This window comes from Nymphalis io, chromosome 10 (genome assembly GCF_905147045.1).
Source record: "Nymphalis io chromosome 10, ilAglIoxx1.1, whole genome shotgun sequence".
Lineage (NCBI taxonomy): Eukaryota > Metazoa > Arthropoda > Insecta > Lepidoptera > Nymphalidae > Nymphalis > Nymphalis io.
The window spans coordinates 6,389,583-6,411,322 of NC_065897.1; positions in this window are offsets into that span (position 1 = coordinate 6,389,583).

Genomic DNA, 21,740 nt, shown 5'->3' on the forward strand with positions numbered 1-21,740 from the left:
TATGGAAGGTTACCTCACGATGTTTTCCTGTAGCGCCGAACATGAGATGAATTATAAAATCTTTTAGAGTTTGAACCTCGAAGATCCTCGTGTTCTATCCACTGAACCGACATGGCTTTAAATAATGATTAATCTTGATTATTTTTTTATGTTTGGTAAGAATTTTATAACGGGTACCTTATAAAATTCTTACAAAAATAAAACTGTGCGATGACAGTGAATCAGTTTAGACGCCAGCAATAAGGAATAACTAGCTCGGTTTTAGTACCGGCTTATTGCAATTGGTACACGACAAGAAAGTTAAGGTCAACCTGTTTCTATCACTTTTAATTCACTTTTTAGAAGTGACGTCAAAACATAATTATAAAAACTTTTGAACAATCAAGTAAACTAAAGAATATAGCAAAGGCTGTTAATGTCCCACAGCTGGGTTGATTCCTCCTTGCTAGTCCAATGCGGGTCGGTGGATTTACACGCGACACATGCAATGCACATCCAAAACCAAAAATAAAAATATTATATTCTACCACCTAACAATGTTGTACATGTATGAACCGTGTAAGAAGTGCAACTGCAAAGGATTGAATGAGGATAGCACTGGAAATGGCGATGAATGGAAAATAATTAATTGAATCAAGCCCAAATAAATATTATGATAATAATAAGACTTAGAAATATATGAAACACGTGCCTAACTAAGATTTTGAATTTGAACTTTAGAATATTGAAAATAATTAAATGAATTATCGCCTTTACAAAGCGACTGTGGTTGAGCAATGATAATCAACCACAGATCACCATTTGGCTCAGCCCAATATATCTTTCTAGCTACCTTCCTCCATCTGCCAAGTTTAATGGATGCATGGAACAAACATTTTCTTTAAGATTTAGATGTGGTGTCTTCTACTCTATCGAAACTGAATGGCCTAAATGCCTTACAATCAGATGGCAATTGTGACATTCTAGCCTTTTTAACATGAATAAAATATAGTTCTGATCTGTAAACAGTTATTACAGGCGGACAATTTTTACTATTAGTTAAACACCCGATTACTCTTTATAAACAAATGTTAAATATATACTCTAATAAAGATGTTCAATTATACCACGTGTACACCGAAAGCTGCGGCTCAAGCAAGCGGTAAAAAATATGGGAACCTTCAAACTGAAATTAGATATTCGGGTTGAACTCTTATATTTTTATATAAATTTTCGTTCTGTATATTGCAGAATATGAAGTATCCTGGTAGTGCTAATAACGCTTAATTACCTCTAGTTTCTCCTTTTTTATGCATTTTTATCCTCTAAACCATTTAATTCTGCGAACATTTAAAACTCTATGGTATCATGGGTTCTTGTACTTAGTCCACCACTTAGATAACACTTTTATATTTAAATCCAGAAACGAGGTATCCAAATGGTTACAGCAAAAACATACAGAAACAACAATACGGGAAATTTAATAAATATTGTGATTGATACTTATATTATTATACAACGATGCTGTTGACTGATAGTAGAGCTGGCTGCAAGCATGTCTGGGTAGCAGCCACTCATCAATTATATTTTACTACCAAAAGTATTACTGTGTTTCAGCTTGAGCTTGAGTGTAATTACAGACATCAGAAACATCTTACGTCCCATGGTTGGTGGCGTATTAATAGTATAAGTAATATTTAATATTTTTTACAGTACCAGTGTCACTGGGCGATGTTAGCCATTTACCATAAGATGACAAATTGTTTTTCTACTTTATACCAAAAAAATACCTCCATTTATGACGAACGAGACCTTATGATACATGTGTTTTTATTTTAACCTTATATGTTTCATTTTTAACGCAATTTGTTATAGTAAATTAAACATTTTAAGTATCAGAAAACAATAAGCAAATATTAATTAAATAGTATCTTCTTATGAGCGTCAAAATAGAAATTGATATTGAAACCAAATCGTACACAAGCAATTTTTTGAAACCTTGATTAACATACATATTTTAAAAACCGGCATCGTGACAAACGATCCGCCCATATATACCCAGTAAGTAGCAGCATTTTAATACATATTAGACGTACGACGTACCACACACGCCGTTTTCTTTTAATATGTACAAAGGTGTCACACGTAGAAACATGCTATGACCATTCTATTATAGTTTAGCCAGGGTTCTCCAGGGTCGACTATATTTTATTTTTCTTTCCTGTCTTGCTTTACTTGTTCAATCTATATTTTACATCTTAAATCTAAAAAATTATATCTATCGTAATGTCGATCAGATTAATCGTAATTTTAATAAAAATAAATACAAATCATCTTTCTTTATAATATAAGATTGATTTTATTTTTATATTGAAAGGTTTTATTTAATTTGTTAGAATTTGAGAGTAAAAACCCACAAAAACAATTAAGCTTAAACGTTGCGCACACTTTTGATCCTTGGCTAAAACAAATGTCTGTTCTTAAAACAAGTTTTTATTGTTTATTATTTTTATATCATTGGAATTACTCCAAGCGAATAGGGGCACGAAACCGACTGATTATAATATTTATTAGTATGTCATATAATAATAATGTCCTCCAGACCGATTTAGGCCACGGGGGCCCATCTCAAGAGAGATTAGCCAACTACGCAGGAGATATTATAGTGCACAAGTGTGTGCGCAAACACAGGTGCACTCCCTATTCCCTAACCCTCATAATCCGATGGGACGGCAATCCGACACGACCGGAAAGAGTTCAGGCGCAGGACCAACGGCTTTACGTGCTTTCCGAGGCACGGGAGTGTACACACTTCCAACTTCCAGACTCCGGGCTGCTACTGAGAATTTTTCTGACAGAAAAACCCAATAACTTTTATTGGCCCGACCTGGGAATTGAACCCAGGACTTCCGGGTCTGCGGCCTTATATCAAGCCACTAGACCAACGAGGCAGTCAGAATGTAATATTTAAATTTTGATGTTCTCATTTTAGAATGAATTGATGAAATATTTTCAAGTCTGTCACTTCTAAGAGCAAAAGCAATTACTAAGTTTGCAGTTTCCTATTGCTAGAGGCATCTCTCCTTTGCGCAGTTTCGTCTATAGTTATTTTCTTAATCTTTAATAGATTTTATTAAAAGTCAAAATTGCATACCTAATAATATAATTTTGTCGATACAGAACAGATGCAAAATAAAATATGAGTCAACTGTTAAGAGTGCCTTTTTATTTATTTACGATAGCAAAATTTACACCTCAGGAAGAATAAGAAATGAGGTTTCTAACCTTCAGCCCTTCTACTCAATTTAGGAAACTATATCTATTACCATTGTTGACTTTGTATAAAAAATAAGATAATATATTTGTTGTTACTACATAAACATACCATATAAGAAAACTAATAATATCAAAATATACCCGAAGATATACTCGTGTATTGTATAGAAAGTACCTAACGCCATCTGCTTTCACGTATGTGAGACCACTCACTCATTACAATACAAAGGGGTTGAAAGTGGAAACAATAGCAATCCATGGCCTTAGACAAAGAAACCAATGGCACTCGATTGGCCTCGTCTTACCGCACCATCCCTAGGGTTGGCAAGTCCGCTAATGGTGGTGGTATAAATTACTCTGTGGTTATTTTCTTGTGAATACAAAATATGTTGCTAATCACATACTTGTATTATTTACATTTTGAAAAGAAAACTCAGTTTTAATTATTTTTATCAAATGAAAGATTTACATTAAGAACTTGCATAAGGAAGCAAAAATTAGGATCTAAAATAGCTATAATATAATATTGACAAGAATGCTAGCTGAAATACAAATCCTGATAGCGGGCAGCAGCGCTATTTATGAATGATTTCCAGCCACTGCGGTCACCAACCCGCCTGCCAAGCGTGGTGACTAAGGCAAATACCCCCTATGAGCGACGATGGGGGGTGCTAAGAATCCCTGAGCTACGGCAGGGTACCACAAATGGCAACTGTTTCTGGCCACGAATAATGGACGCTCTCAGTGTGTTTTATCAGCGTGAAAATTAAATTTAATTTAAAATATACTTCAATTTTTTTACCGTTAATTGCCATCCCTTGACAATATTGATAATATTTGGGGCAAATTTCAACTTTAAGACTATGGTAGGTCTACTATGTAAATATTAAAGAGAGAATTCAGACAAGCACATGTCGGACCACGCGGGAATGGTTCAGTAGTCAAGCAACGCAATAATATTTAAAATGGATTAAAATTCGTTACGCCATATCCCTTAAAGTTATCGATAGATATGTATTAATATTATTTGGGTTGTGTTCTTTGTACTATTAGGATATGACTTTTTTTTTAAATTAGATCATCGTTAAGATAGATCATAGTCTAGAGGATAAATTCTAAATATATAAAGTATGTATACAAAATTGATACTTAAAATATATTTTTTTCAAATACATTTCAACAATTTTTTTACGATTTTATTATCACAGTAATTAAACATATTCGCCATGAAACATAACTGACGCGGAATTTCAACAACTTTCCCGTATTTGGTTAAATAGGCATTTAAAACATACAAGATGTTTTAAAAAGTTAAAACTATGACAGACACAGAGACAGACATACATACATTATTTTCACGGATCCCTAAAATGTAAGAAATACCGTATTTTATAAGTACCTACTTCCAAGTATTTTAACAACACTTTAGTAAAATTTGTAAATAGTGTTGTTTTAAAAATACTGAACTATTAACAATAATTTATTTTATAGTACCCACTAATGTACCTTGCCTTTTCTATAGGCACTTTAACACGCGTACCATCGATAAGTATACTAAAGTTCAACCCAATCGGATGAAAGCTACGCCAACGAATAGAATACGAAGAAATAAAAGGTAAATACTTATTATAATATAATTATAAGATTACCTGTTTAGTTATATACAAGATATATTGTCATAACTATGACTTAATTTAGATATTCACAATGACATATTAAATAGAATAAACACTTCTTATGAGGCAAATTTTCATGTATTAATTCCTTAGAGCGTCAATGGCTGAACACCGCCAACTGGACTGGCACTTCTCGAACCAGTTCACAAAAACACACCAATTCATATTAAGAGACATTATAATAATAAATAATATTTTTTAATTTTGATTTATTTTTGTAATTAAATTGGAGCCTGTCCTGACTGGACCTCGACTATGTAACCCAAGTCGACAGCTGGATTCGCTCTTGTAGGTAATGAAAGCATTCTACACACATATACCATAGTAGAATGATATGTTCTTTTAAAATGCAATGATAAAATACTATACATTATATTACACTTTTTCAAAAGCAATTACAATGCCTATATTATAGTTACCTACTCATAAAACAACCAGCACACGAGATTGCCATGTATAAAATTATCATCAATGATAAATCTTCGCGATAATGACATGTCACAACATAATGTTTAAAAAACTAAAAACAAAGGACAGTCTTATCTTTATTTACTGAAACACTAATTCATAATGACTTCAAATCTTAAAAGTATTAAAGTTAATATGATTTAGCTTCGAGGTTGTTAAGGCGAATCTACTTTCTTTTTTTTGTCAACATATTTTTACGACCATCATAGCGACCGAGCATAGCGGCTTTTGCATAGAGATAAGAAATTAAATTTAGTTCGCGACCCAATTTGGGTTTGTATATTTAATGTGTTTTTGATTTCTGTTTAATTTAAATCACAAAATGATATATTCCTTTTAAACAGTAACGATACGTTCGTTTTTATAATTTTAAATATGAATTGTGCGATTGTTAAAACTTACTTTTAAACTGTAAGTAGGTTACCTACCTATGTTTTTATACATACCTACATAGAAAAGCTCATTATTATTATTTACAAAGTAATATATGGGTAATGATAAAAGCAATCGTTATTACAGTGTGATAATCATATATCAAAAGCAAAAATATATTCGAATTTGAAAATTTATTCTACCTACTCCTTAATTGTAATCTATGTCGCAGTTAAAGCGTGGAATATTTTACTTGTCAGATTATCTCTAGTTCTGATTATCAACATACAAACAAAATAACCGTACCTACATACACTATCTTTTTTAGATCTGAGATTTCACAACGTTGTTAATGATCTGCTACCCGTTTACTTATTTTTATTTTAACTTTTTTTTTTTTATAATAATTTTGCTACTCTTAATTTAAACAAGAAAAAACCGAATTATTATTTTCATATTTTGTCAATATGAATATGCTGATTGCTGTACAAAGAAGCTACAAGTTTAATATATTATTGAACTTTAAAACTCCCAACCATGTAAAAAGTATTACTTATTATAGATAAGTACATAGGTGTAAACATATTATATTATTTGAAAGTGCTTATCTGAGTGAGCCAGTGTAATTACAGGCACAAGGGACATAACATCATTTCTCAAGTTCAACAGTTCTCAAGGTTGGTGGCGCATTGGTGATGTAAGCGATGGTTAACATTTCTTACAATGCCAATGTCTATGGGCATTGGTAACCACTTATCATCAGGTGGCCCATATACACGTCCGCCTTCCTATTCTATAAAACAAAAATAACTAGCTTTATAAAATAGCAAAAACTTACTTTTTTATGTTTTGCTCTCATAATTAAGACAGGCGCAAATTATAGTAAGCAGTGTTTATTGAACTGTGACAGTATTAAAGTAAAAGTAGAAAATTAGGCCATAATAATATCAAATAGAAAAATGAGTAGGTTTTTTTATGTTATTATTGTCAACAGCATGGCAAAGCGTCTGTTATAAATAATGACATTATATTTTTTATTGAAACTCGAGTTTCATTTAAGTAATGCATTCGTGGCTGAATTTTGGCCGCAGCGGTTAATCTCAGACTATCAATGTAAGCAGGAGATAGTAAGTAGAAATTTATATATAATGCACATATAGGTAGATTACAAGTGAACAGACTAATATGACTAATATCGCCGAGATGGCCCAGTGGTAAGAACATGTGAATCTTAACCGATGATCGTGGGTTCAAACCCGGGCAAGCACCACTGAATTTTCATGTGCTTAATTTGTGATTACAATTCATCTCGTGCTTTACGGTGAAGGAAAACATCGTGAGGAAACCTGCATGTGTCTAATTTCACTGAAATTCTGCCACATGTGTATTCCACCAACCCGCAGCGTGGTGGAATAAGCTCCAAACCTTCTCCTCAAAAAGAGGAGAGGAGGCCTTTAGCCCAGCAGTGGGACATTCACAGGCTGTAAGGGTAGACTAATATGAAAATGAGCCAACACTACCGAAGAGAGATCGCAAGAGTGACAATTTTGTTAGTTTCTGTGCCATAAGAGCATAACACTGCCAACTTTTTTACTCCGGGCTGCTCTTGGGGATTTATTGATAGAAAAACTGGTTAGCTTTATTCAAACTCAAATATTCAAAACTCAGAACTCGGGATATACCTATAGCGCTATGTTAACCTCTGGACCAACGAAGCAATCAAAGTTCGTTTAAGTATGACTTCATTGTATTCTGTACCAGAGAATGAAAATAAACATAAGTTAATCAAATATAATACAGTTATAAAGTATATACTTTATTTTTATAAGATAAATGTTATTTAGGTATTTCTCCAAATCACAGCCATTGCGACAGTCATTCGTTTAGACCCATGCTTCCCCCTTCCTTCATAAGTCTACGCGAGCTGGCTCTCGATGTCACCGCCTAACTGTGACATCAATTCCATCGCGCACAAAGAAATTTGGCAACTCCTTTCTTTGTCGCACTTCCAAAAAATGGAATTCCTTACCAGCTCACGTGTTTCCCTCTTCTTACAACCCGGGTTCCTTCAAACGAGGCGTGAAGAGGCATCTTGCGAGCCGGTAAGGCGAAGGCGGCTAGTGCAGAACATTCTTCCTGACTGTACTGGCCGTCGTCGCGTTTGGACTCTACTAACACTTACCATCAGGTGGAGTAGAGTAATTTAAACTCCCGGCAAATATTAAAAAAAATGCTACTAATACACTACTGCACAAAATTTAATTTAGTCATTCGATTAAGTTAGACTATCGGTTAAATGCTAATTGATGTGCTGCTGCGCTATCTAGCGGCGAAGTACAACAACACTTTTGGTGGTAATCAGACAGTTTCGAATTCAGTTAATCTCAAAAAGCCACATAATTTTTTTATATATAGGATAAAAAATATAGTTTAAGATTTCAATACGCTGTACAGTACTTGTTAAAACATCACACTGTATTATATTAATTAAAATTTAAAAATTCAACTTTGTATGGAAATAACAAATTTATAGTCAGAAAAAGTATTGGAAATAAATGGTCTTTTGCGAGCAATAAATCGGGCTCAACATTGGGAGCTGCAACAGACTGCGCATCCTCGTTAAACTTTATTTTTGTATTAAAGCCGTAACTTCAGGATGCGACAGCCACCGACGTAATCCCTGCCATGAAATTTCAGATACCTGGATAAAAGGTAAAAAAAAACACTAATTTAATCGTTAATAACTCATAGTTATTGAGTTATCAATTGACAAATATTAAACAATATATAAGAATTACTAGCTGCTAGTCCCGACTTTCTACAGGTGAAATAAGTTTTTTTTGCTAAAATATTTCGGGACCCGATCACAGCGCCACTTGCCAGGTCCAATCTAAGGCACTCAAACACACAAAAAAGTCGTCAAAATAATTTTAGGGAAATTAATGACATTCACATACTTACGTATAGAAGAATTATGTACTACTTATATTAAAGATATATAATATATGTATGCATAAATACTTATATTATATTAAATTTTGATTCGATTGCGATAATGTGACAATTTGTTACTATAATTTGCCCGAAGCTTACTCCACCATGTTGCGCCGATGCGTGTTAGTAGATATTTACGTTGCAGACTTTTCAACCGAAACATGCTTCTCACGATGTTTTTTTTTAAACGCCACGCAAGAAATAAACACAAAATAATCATGTGAAAACTCAGTTTCAATTCATTCAAAACTATTATTCACATGTTCTCCCTTATAAGCTATCTCGGCTTTAAATAATCAATAGTTCATTATTATTAAATTATACTAAGCCGATACTATTTTACAATTAACTTATTTATTTACATACATTTAAACACGGAATGAAGGTGAAGGCCTCACCTTTGAAATCCGAATACATTATATCTATGTACATGCTTTGACGCAAACTATACAGCGATCAGTTTTATTTAATAATCTTAAACGAATTTAATTAGATTTCCCATTTAGAGAAAAAAATACGTATGTGTGGATTTATTTGTACTTCAAATTAATTTAATTAATTTAATCATTATTATTTTTCATAAATTGTGTATGAAAATATATAAACTATAGATATGTCGATACTTTAGAAACCTCGGAACCCAGGAACCATCGTTACCCTAGGAATAGTATATAAAAATTAAAATAATATATATTATATAAAATAAATAATTTTCTTTCAAAATAATAAAATGTATGAAAAAGTAATGTTTAGTGTTTATTACTTATTCAATAATAATAACGTGCTTAATGTAAAAATTAAATTCCTCATTAACGTAACAAAGGAATAATGCGCGCTGCACTCAGAGGTGACCACAACCAATAATCGAATTATTGCTTTTCATAGCTTCCAAAAGGCAGTAAATAACGTAACAACAAGCATGACTACCCAGTTGTAGCCACATTTCATACATTTAGCGAACTATGAAATTAATTTGGGCGCAGAGCTAGGCCTAGCAACGATTTATAATGTTCTAATTAATTTTCGCTTATATTTGTCTCGTGCATGTTTATAACATACTACTAGCGATAATAAACTTATACATACCCAACAATTTCGTCTGCGTGGAAAACTAATACATAATTTCCACTAATATTATCACAGACCCTCATCGATATATTTTTCCCGATGTTTCTGTCTATGGCAACTTAGTTCCTAAACGGTTGAACCGATTTTGATTTTCTTTTCTAGTTGTTGAAGTGATGTGAGCAACTTCTACTGGTGATGGTGGTTGTGAGCATTGATTGTGATGAGGTTGGATTGCAATGGTCTCAAATAGTAAGTTATAAATATATTATACTTTATCATTTTTTTATTGATTGAAAATTAGCATTTTGTTTATATAGCTTAAAATTATGTAAATATAGCTTAAAATTATAAAGCAAGCAAGAAGGATTTTTTATTTATTTATGTAGATTGTGGCGTTATAATACCCCGCTTAGGAAAACGTAGTGTAGGACGCCCTGTGGCAAGGTGGACCGACGATTTAAAAAAGGTGGCAGGTACGGGATGGACGTGAACTGCCCAAGATCGGGATGGTTGGCGTTCTATGGGGGAAGCTTTCGTCTAGCAGAGGACGGCAAAAGACTGAAAATAATAACAATAATAATAAAGACAGCTGATGAGTATAAAATAAAGTTTATTGATACGTGTCTTCTTTCTCTTTAGCATCACCTATCAGTATATGTAGGTGAAATGTTGTAACTGTTGTTAGATTTTAAACCATTTGCATCTAATCGATTTCAATCTGATTTTGCACACATTTTTATGTGTTTTGGTAGCGTTGACAATATTATGTATATGGGCATGGATTAGTGAAAAGCTTGTTTTAAAAAAAAAGTAACAGTCTGTTAATTACATTTTCCACCACTGCTGCTCCAATGTGTGTTGGTGAATAAGCATGTGGCACATTTTCATCTGACACATGCAAATTTCCTCACGATTTTTTCTTACTCGCCGAGAACTAAATCAATTAAAAACAGAAATTAAGCACATGAAAATGCAGTGGCGGCTTAAACCCGCAATCATCGATTAAGATTTACATGTTATAACCACTATGCCATTCATTTTATCACATATGATAATTTAATCTCTGTATTACTGTTATCTAAAATGAATTATCTAATACTTTTAAGTATTACTTGTTAATTTTAATTCCATAATTATAACGAAAAAAAAAATACAAACAGCAACGGTGCTGTTTGTATTTTTTGTAAAGTAAACTGCACTTTTTGAAGTACAGTTAGAAAGGAAGTACTTAAGGCGAATTACAACGCTATGTTAGCTCTGTGTTCCACAGTTTGAAATGGGTATCCATTTAAGTCGTGTTTACGAGGTGTGATTCAAGTCGGCATCGCTTTGATGTAAAAATCATCCATCTCGCCCTTTGTAAATGACAGTCCATATTGACACAAGCAGCCGAGTACTTTTTGGAATTATCTTTGATGAAAGTCTATTCTATAGATGACTAAAAATTATTCAAGAAATATGTGGTGATATTATCAGCATAAAATATATCATACAATATTATTATTGTTAATTTTAGTTTTTTTAATTCGTATTTTGTTTACTGATAATCATTTATAGTTTTTTTTGTCCTCGTACGAGTGTTAATGTTTTTTTTTTTATGTACATTAAAATCTCCATACGTTGACCGTACCTTTTATAATTCTATTTTATTTATTAAGTTAAATAGTTTGTGAGATTAATAGGTATGAAATTAATCCTAATTGTTAACCATCGAAATATAATTTATGTATTTATGCAATATATTTTACGTCATTTATAAGTCACGATATTTTCTTTTTACCAGGTCAGTTAGCTCGCGACATTACTCAAGATCCCAGAATAGGACTCGTCTAACTATTAACAAGAGGGTACCTTTATTATTTTTTCCAGTTTTCATCACTTCACGCTCAGTCTGTCTTTTGATTCAGTGGCTGTGTAATGTGGTGTTGCCGCATTTATTTTGCACTCTTCCTTTAGTGTTGCTAGTTTATTTTGCATTCTCTTGGTGTTGCCATTCGCTTTGAACTCAAAGCTCTTTTGACTTTGCAAAGCGGTTTAGTCGGAGCTGACCACAGTGCAGAATGAATGATACTTTTAAGTGAGCTAGTACCTACGTGTTTCGTTTTTCAGGCTTTTTTTCAAATCTAGAATTTAAACTTTGTGTCCATTTCATTTAAACATCTTCTTATGTTATTACTGACCCTAAAAGAGAAGTCTAAGTGGTCTGCCCACTACATTTTTATTCTATTTCATATGAAAGGAATCATTAAATGTTGCTGAAAATGCTGCTTAAAATGCTGAATCTGAGTTAGTGAAAATATTTTTATTCATTACGCAATTATACGTCGAATAAAATTAGTTTACCATACTGGATACTAAAAAGCTTACGATGAAGTGTCATGTTTTTCGATCATTTTTTATTGTAAAGAAAATATGAACATAGACGAAAACTCAGGTTGTAATTTTGAGAATATAATCAATAAGCCACACTGTAGCAGAGCTGATAACAAGCTGCCGATATTTATAATGGTAATAAGAAATGGATGAAAAATTATTCACACTCGCGAGTATTGACTTTACACATATTGTCAGGGGCGTTTCAGCTCTCGAAATTGACATAGGGTTGTGACGACCAATATTAGCGGCAATCTAATAAAAAAAATGTAATTACATCAATATGTATATTACCACAAAATGATCATTCATGAGATATTTTCTATTTGTTTATATTTGTATTACATAGCTACTATAGATACAAAAAGAAAATTGATATATAACATATCTAGATGAAATATATCTTATTTGTTACATAATTAATAATACCTATTCTATCATAAGCCGCGTTACAATTGTTTCGTTAAAATGTGTATAACTTTTTAAGTAAATGCCAGTGTTTACTGCCACTTCTAAATTAGTGGTACACTTTTTTCTCTACTTTGACACTAAAAGTAGGCAACAATTCAATGACATATAGACGGTGAATTAAAAAATATTTAACATAATTTTAAAACACATACAGTCTATTTTATACTAAATTAATTTTAATCGTATAAAATGTTCTAGACCAACCCCTATGAGACACATTTAAAACCCACCGAAGTTGGATGTCAACGCATGACGCGTTTTGAATGTACCTCCACGATTTTGTAATAAATAGAATATTTTTATCGGGAACCCACACTCGCCGCACGCAAATATTGTAACCTAATCTTTCTCCGAACGCCTTTGTCAAATGTTAGGAGTGAGCATAAGTAAACGATCAATACATCTATGAAAACTGTATGCAGAAGATAAAAAAATAAATGACATTTTTTTTTCTCTGTCGATTTTGATATAGTTTTTTACAAAAAAAAACATTTTTTGATCACAATGCACCAAGACTTCCGATCGATTTAATTTAAACAACGCGGGCAGCTGTGATCTACACATTCGCTATCTTTGATTGATCGCTACATTACAAGACATGAACTACGAAAGGTAACATCTAGAACAAAACATAAATCTTAAATTTATTTACAAAAAGTTTATTGTCTAATAATTATAATTAAATTTGCTACCTAAAGTAGACATAGATTAAATAATATATCCTCAAATTATAATTCATTCATTTCATTAATTATTTAAATAATTCATTTTATTAACAAATTATCTATACATGTATAATTACTTTGTTATTTAATAAAAATATATATTGGTTTTCAGCAACTTGTTTTGTCAGAATTTCTACATTAATTAGTAATTATTATGCGACGCTATGTAGGTACCTCGTTCCAGTGGCGCTTTTAATCTAACGATATTAATAGCAGACTAAGCTTTGATGCATTTTAGTGAAATTCAGAACAACGTAAATACATTTTGCTTTTCACGTGAGCACCTAATCTTGTCTTATTAAGAAAATGGCACAGTAATCTGATGAGGCTATGAGGTCCTACGTCAGATAAAATTATGTGTGGTTTACATATATGTTAAATCAATATAACTAACATTTATTTTATAAGCATAAATAACCGAAGTTAAGCTGTTTATGCGTTGCATTTGTCTTATCTATTATTACAATACCATATTAGATATATTGTATATATATAATATTCAAGACGTTTAAATTAATTAATATTACTTTATTATATATAGTGTATGTATATTAAATATTCTAATGTACCTCAGATTATTATATTATTTATAGATACATATAGTATATTACAAAAGTAAGAGACCAAGATAACCATTCTAGCGAATTCATTCGGTTTTGAAAAGCACCATTAAGTTTTGTTTTTATTTCATCTCATGCATCGTCAAACGTAAGTTTCCTCATGATTCTCCACAGGTAGATGTATCGGATGGAATTCTACCAAACATGTTCAAACCAATCCGCATTGATACAGTGTAGAGGAATATGCTCCAAAACCTTCTTCATAATTAGAATAACTCTTGCCAGCTGTTGTTACTCTACTGACACTTAGTGAAAGTCACCAGGAAAGTAATATGAGAGTGGACACACATGTTTTGATAATGATGCTTATGGTGATGACTCTACTTAATGTAAATGATATACAACAAACTTTTGTACATGCGAAGACATTGAAGATCCTTCTATTTCTACTCGTCCCACTCACGGTCCAATATTGCCAATATTGAAACATTTTAAAATGCCCCAAGGATCATCAAAATGCGTAATTCGGCATAGCGATCCCCGGTCACAGTCAAAAAATGTAAAAATGGTTCCCTTGCATATTTTCCTAAGTGCCATAAAGTATGACATTTATTACGGTCAGATCTGCTCGAACCACTATTGATAGGCAAATGAGAGAGTTTTTTAAAAGAAAAACGATGTCTGTTTTTTATGTGTTCTTTGGATAAGATATTTTTTAAGAAGTTGCTATTTGAACTGGCTTGTAATGGTCCAATCTATTATTCGCCATCCATTGTACCTTGTAAAGAAAACAATCTGAACTCCAGTAATATAAAAGATCGTGCTTAGTAGTAAGTACTTGTCCTTGCTTGGAAGTAAAATTGACTGAATAATTTATTTATTATATTACTTTCGCATAGAACAAAGTTAAAATTTATTTGTTGTGATATCTAATTATCGTTTACATACAATAATCAATTGGCGTTGATGAATGTTTTGTAATAGTAGTACAGTATTATATGATGGTGTAGATGGTAAAACCAAGCCTAAGTTTTTTTTAGGATGCTGACCAACGGTCTTTGTAAATTTCACCTTCACCAATACACATTGGGACTGTTATAAATATTTCCGACTTTTTATACCGTCTTACACTAAGTCACTCACCATTCAAATCGAAACCGATACAAAATTTAATCAGTAGAATTACTGGAGAGTGGCTGGTATTCATCAGAAGGGCCTGCGCAAAGTCCTGACTCTTTTTCAATAATTACATGTTTTATTGTCAATAAAGTTGAGCAATTTTTTTAATTCATGCAAGACGTCATAAAAATGTCTAAGCTACTCTATCATTTGCGATGACAACCATAACTTTCAGAGTAGGTCAAGCACAATAGTGAGTGTCACCTATAATCGTATATTAAAGCCCTTATCCCTAAAGCACCTTTGCCACAATAGAAAGGAATAAATCGCCGAAAAGTGGCCACATAAAAATGACATACGGCTTCAATAGAAAAATAAAGCTTCACGCACATAAGTAGACACAGCTAAACATTAAATACAGTTGACAATTTTAACAAAACTAATAATTTACGTTATATCATAAAATGATTTTAAAAATAATTATGGAGTTGTATATTAAATTAGATTGTGGCAGTGGCAATCGTAGTATCATATTATATTCAAATTAAAAAAATATGCTACAATAATCTTAGTTATATAATAAAATTATTTTTTTAAATTTAACAGATACGTAAACAAAACAATTGACAAATATCTGTGTCATTGCACTCACACAGGTCAAATATCTATCACCCCATGTATTTTCGCCAGGGGTTAAAACTCGACTCACCAGGCGGCAAATGCGAAATCGTAATAAAACTATCCATATCACATGTAAAATAGGCAGTCATAATATTGAAAACTTCTAAAGTCCATCAATAAATGTGACGCTGAGTGGGGAACTTTACGCCTTATAGAGCTTACCGTGTATATCGATAACGTGTATCGATATTCGATATTCCATAACTACTTATTACTTATTAACCTTTAATAAATTAATGTGTGTTATGCAAGTACACTGAGGTAATCGCTCCCATAAGCGCCTACCTCATTTTCTGGCATTTGCCTGAAAACCAGGTAATCTAGCCATTGTAGCTACATGTTTACGTTAACTGTTCACATCAAGCACGCTATTCTGTCACTAAGAATAAATTATAAGTTATATTAAGGTTATTCATTTACACAATTAGGTATGTTCATAATTAGTCATTATTTATTAGTATAAATATTATTGTTATATTACAAAGAGGTACATTTACCATATTGATCATGTAATTGATAATGTTTATAGTATATGTTTATATATACATATGTTAAAAATCTAAAAGAATATATCTGATTGATACATACGAAATGTCGATACACGTTTTGCAAGGAACTCACTATAAGAGAGCGAAGGCGTCAAAACGAACCAACCGCAACTATCAAAGAGAAATCTTTTCCGTGTATCAATAACGTCGACCGAGGCGTCGACTAGACACATTGCGCTCTTTTATGTGCTCTGACATCGTAGCTTATCGTATAGAATCGGAACACAAATATTTCTAAGGTTTATGTATAAAGTATAACTATAATTTTTAACTTTTTCAATATAAATAAAAAATTAATCTTATATAAAAACTACTTAATATCAGTACATTGTTGTATCAGTTGTATCAGTACACTGTGTTTACTGGTGGTAGAGCTTTGTGCAAGCTCGTCTGGGTAGGTAGCACCCACTCATCAGGTATTCTACCGCAAAACAGCAATACTTGGTATTGTTGTGTTCCGGTTTGAAGGGTGAGTGAGCCAGTGTAATTACAGGCACAAGGGACATAACATCTTAGTTCCCAAGGTTGGTGCCGCATTGGTGATGTAAGCGATGGTTAACATTTCTTACAAGGCCAATGTCTAAGGGCGTTTGGTGACCACTTACCATCAGGTGGCCCATATGCTCGTCCGCCTTCCTATTCTATAAAAAAAAAACTGCAAATAACAGAAACACGTGGATAATACTATTTTTTTTTCGAAAAAACTTGTCATAAATGTATTTGTAAAAACCACATATATTATATAATTTTGCGATATTTACATATTTATGTAAAGACTTGAGCCTTCAATAAGCAGATGAATTATAACATTATGATTTTTAAATTGAAATATAATCTTGTTAGCTAAAATTAATTTAATTAAACATTTAACTCGGGTCGACAGAATATACTAAATAAAATAGAGAAGATAAACTAAGGTTATAAATAAAAACACAAGAATTCAAACGAATACTATTAATTTAGTCTTTTAATTCTTACAAATATTATAAAATGTGAAAGTTAATTTGTATGTCTGTTTATTTATTTGTTTAATTGCTACGCTTTAACGTGTTAACTACTCCAGCGATCATCATGAAATTTTGCATAACTTTCTCGGGGTGCCGCGGGCGGAAAGAAGCTTACTACGATAAATTGTATGTTTCACAGAAAATTTAAGATATATTGTGTATTATATATATAGTATTAAAAATATTTGTCTACAAAGATATTATAGCTATAAAAGCGTGAAATTATCTTCTTTACCGTATGCAGATTAGGGGAACGTGCTAGGGCGCGGGATTAGTTCCGGTTTACTTTTTATAGCATTCCGATGATAAATGTTGCCATTGGACAGGCTAACGGATGGTGCGTGAAACGTATCCAAATAGCCACTTTTCCACCACTTTTATATTTGAATAATTCGATAGTTATGCAAAGAATTACCTATGGAATAAAAACATCATGATAATATTTTATGTATTTATGTTTCGTTATCTTTTAAGCTGTACTTTTTTACATACATTTTTACTGTTACATAGGAATGTTGATATGAATTCACCTTTGAATATGTACTTATAAATAAAATGATTATGTTAATAAACTTGAAAGGTACAAATATATATTTTTTGCTTATATTGGTATATTAAATTTTTAGTCTACTTTTTATCCAATTTATATCTCGAGAGTATATTACTATGTATATATTTTCATTAGATGTGAAATTGTCCCTATCACAGATGCTCGGTTTCGAAGTCAGACAAAAAACGAGTAAAATCACGAGGCAGACGGGAGGATGGACGATTGCCGATCCCAAATATGATTTATAGATCGGCCGTCATCGGCAATGCGCTTTCTATACGTCAGGACATGTCACCGCCTCGGGTAGGCATGGGGGAAGAAAAATACTTTCTGCTGGATCTCCCTTTCTGGTCTCCCTTTCTACATTTACAATGTACGCGATAATTTCGTGTTACACGTGTATTGAGATATGAAAAATCAAATAAATCAGCATTACACATCTATCTTTTTTTGTTGCTGTAACACGACACAAAAAATTATTATATTATTAAAAACGTTTTTACCCATAATAACCGTACAGGTCAATGTCACGCGCAACAAAAGTAATGTACAAAAATTAAAAATGCAATTAGGTTTTAGTATATTTATTAAGAGCAGTTAGTATATATAAGAGTTGGTATCTAAATATTATAAAGGTATTAATCGTACTAAATAGTTATGCGTGTTTTGCTTTGTGGGTCAAAGATCAAGTACCTAGGATTGGTTTTATTAATCTATCAGTGTTGGTATACAATAATGATTAAGAATAACTTTATTTTAGAAAAATTTTAAAAACTTTTTCCAATTGTCACATTACAAATCTATCGTTATATGTGAAGGTTAGTGGTTTGAAGAGTAGTCATTCCACTTAGAACTTTCGCATTTTGTTTGACGTCATATTATTCTTGAACAAATATTGTCGGTCCAGAGAATAAGTAGTCGATATTCTTAATAGTAAAATTATACAACACATCATGAAGGCGACAGTGGAGTATCTACGTACTGAAATAATTTGATAAAATATTCTTATAATAAAACCTATTTTCGTATTATCGTCATTTGTAAGTCTATTTTTTATCTCTGGGAAATATTTGGGCACTCCTGAACATTTGTATAAAATCGAACAATAATCGCTCATATTGTCAGTTACAATACAATTTGTTTGGAAACTCGGCGCGTGATAGAAATAATAACAAATGATTCGCGCCCTAACACCGCCTGGCGTTGAAAGATCACGCCTATTGCTCTTTTACTGATGAAAAAAAGAACAGGCTTATTGCGTAACATACTTACCTTCTATCTATATTTCACAGTTACAATAACAATGGCTTAAAAATATGTCAATGTATATTCAGTGTAGTAAATACGTATTGTCTGTTTATAAAGTCTAGACGAAATTAGAGTTTGCATTTTTACAAAAAAAATTGTATCTTCAACAAAGAGAGATGACGAGCGTATGTTACCAGTAGCTAGATGGACAAGGGTCCCGATGCATAAGGAAAGAATCGGACCCCTTATCTTTCCGCGTAGCTTGACCTTATATTGGCCATCAAAATTATAGATAGGAACAAGAATAGGAAACAGTGAGTTCAACTTATCCCTAGTAGGCTAATACTACGTCTCTATGAGGGGTAGAATCTCTATGTGTTTATTAGAAGAAAATAGGAATAAATAAACAACGACGCACATGACAATACAGAATATTTATTATACAGATGGTGGAAAAAAAAATAGAAATTCTTTGGAGTACTTACTGAGATTTTCCTACATTGCTTGTCAATGTTTAGTAATGATTAAAGAAGCTCAACAAAAAAAAACACAAAACAGTTTGTTTGGTAATGATGCGGTAGAGATTAAAGTTCGTCGGTAATCATATACTAATACTGTTATAAAATCAATATTAGTTCATAATATGATATTATAGCTTCTATAGTAGCTCATTTGTCAATTTGAACTTGAGTTTAGAAAAACTTTCTTTATTCTTCGTTGTCTATCAAGTTGAGAGTTATTATAGATTATACGGTTACCGTTGTGCTGCAACCTGTATCATACATGTTTTGTCATCGAATTTTTTAGGGAAAAGGAGTTTTAGCTGAATATGGTGCCAAATGGATGAATGTGCGGAATATATGAAATAAGACTGGTAGTAGGGAATTACGAATTACAACAGTCAGCGACACACCTAGCGTCAACTATTATAATGCGACACAGACCCCACAAAGCTGAAAACATTTTTACTTGTGGTAGAGCTTTATGCACGCTCGTCTGGGTAGGTACCACCCACTCATCAGATATTCTACTTAAAAACAGCAGTACTTGGTATTGTTGTTTTCCGGTTTGAAGGGTGAGTGAGCCAGGGTAATTACAGGCACAAAGGACATAACATCTTAGTTCCCAAGGTTGGTGGCGCACTGGTGATGTAAGCGATGGTTAACATTTCTTACAATGCCAATGTCTATGGGCGTTGGTGACCACTTACCATCAGGTGGCCCATATGCTCGTCCGCCTTTCTATTCTATAAAAAAAACATAGAAAACATTGTACGCAACGCAAGTACCATAAATGAGAACTGATGCAAGGCAAGGGCGAATGAAAACTTGACCAAAAAGTTGATGGGTGGAATTGTCAAATTGATCTCACGGCAGTCAAGCACGTGAGCTTATCGCTGATCCAATGTGCTACGCGCGTGCTCAGCCAAACTACCAAATAACTGAAATAACTATAACAGCACATACTTATCGAGGACGCTTGGCGCAATTTGCTAAAAATCTTAAATCAGGAGTTCTGTAATTGTTGATGTTCATTAAAAAAAATAAAAAAGATTTGTTTTTCTTTTTTTCTTTTATGCTTCTCTCTTTTTACAGCTGAGGTTAGAGGACACCCTGAACTCCGGGGCCCTGGTGCACTGCACCACCTGGCCCTGCGATAGCTACGCCACAGTATGTTACTTTAAAGTGTATAGTTATGTTAAGCCAAGAATCATATTGTTGTTGGTTATTAAAACCAAACGGGTGGCTAGCATGCTGGTCCATTTACTAAATTATTTTGGAAGTGTCTCTCACTTGAGACTTGCAGATATTTATCCTGTTTCCATTTGTCACACCGGAAACCTACCTAGCATGTTTTATTGCAGTAGTTTTGTTGTCCGCGTGATTCCGTAGGAGATGGTTTTAGAGACCTTGTCAGCGTCGTCGTCACGCATATCGGATAAAAACTATGAACAATATTCATATAATTTGTATTATTTTATTTTCTGTATGTTTAAGTCTTATTCAAAAATTATCTTGTTTGTTTTATTGCATTCGATTCACCATAATGAAAAAAGTTATGATAGGTTAAAATGGTTTTTAGAAACATATAATAAGAACGAATGTAAAAAAAATAGTTTGCAGTGATAAATCAGGCACTAAAAACTAAAAATTTAATCGATATTATAAATCATTTGACATTATTGTTGTTAATTGATACAATACAATGATTATGGAAAAAATGTTTAAACTACTTATAAAAATAAAATCAAGGAAGATTTAACTGTAACTGTAACAGCCTGTGAATGTCCCACTGCTGGGCTAAAGGCCTCCTCTCCTCTTTTTGAGGAGAAGGTTTGGAGCTTATTCCACCACGCTGCTCCAATGCGGGTTGGTAGAATTCACATGTGGCAGAATTTCAGTGAAATTAGACACATGCAGGTTTCCTCACGATGTTTTCCTTCACCGTAAAGCACGAGATGAATTATAATCACAAATTCACAAAGGAAGATTTAAAAATTGTTTTTACCTCTTGTGTGTGTAACTTTAGTTTCGAAGCAATATTCAGTAAGTAACTTAAAAAAATAACGTATTTTTTTTTTGTTATAATAAAGTTTATGCGACTAATATTTAAACAATAAGTTTA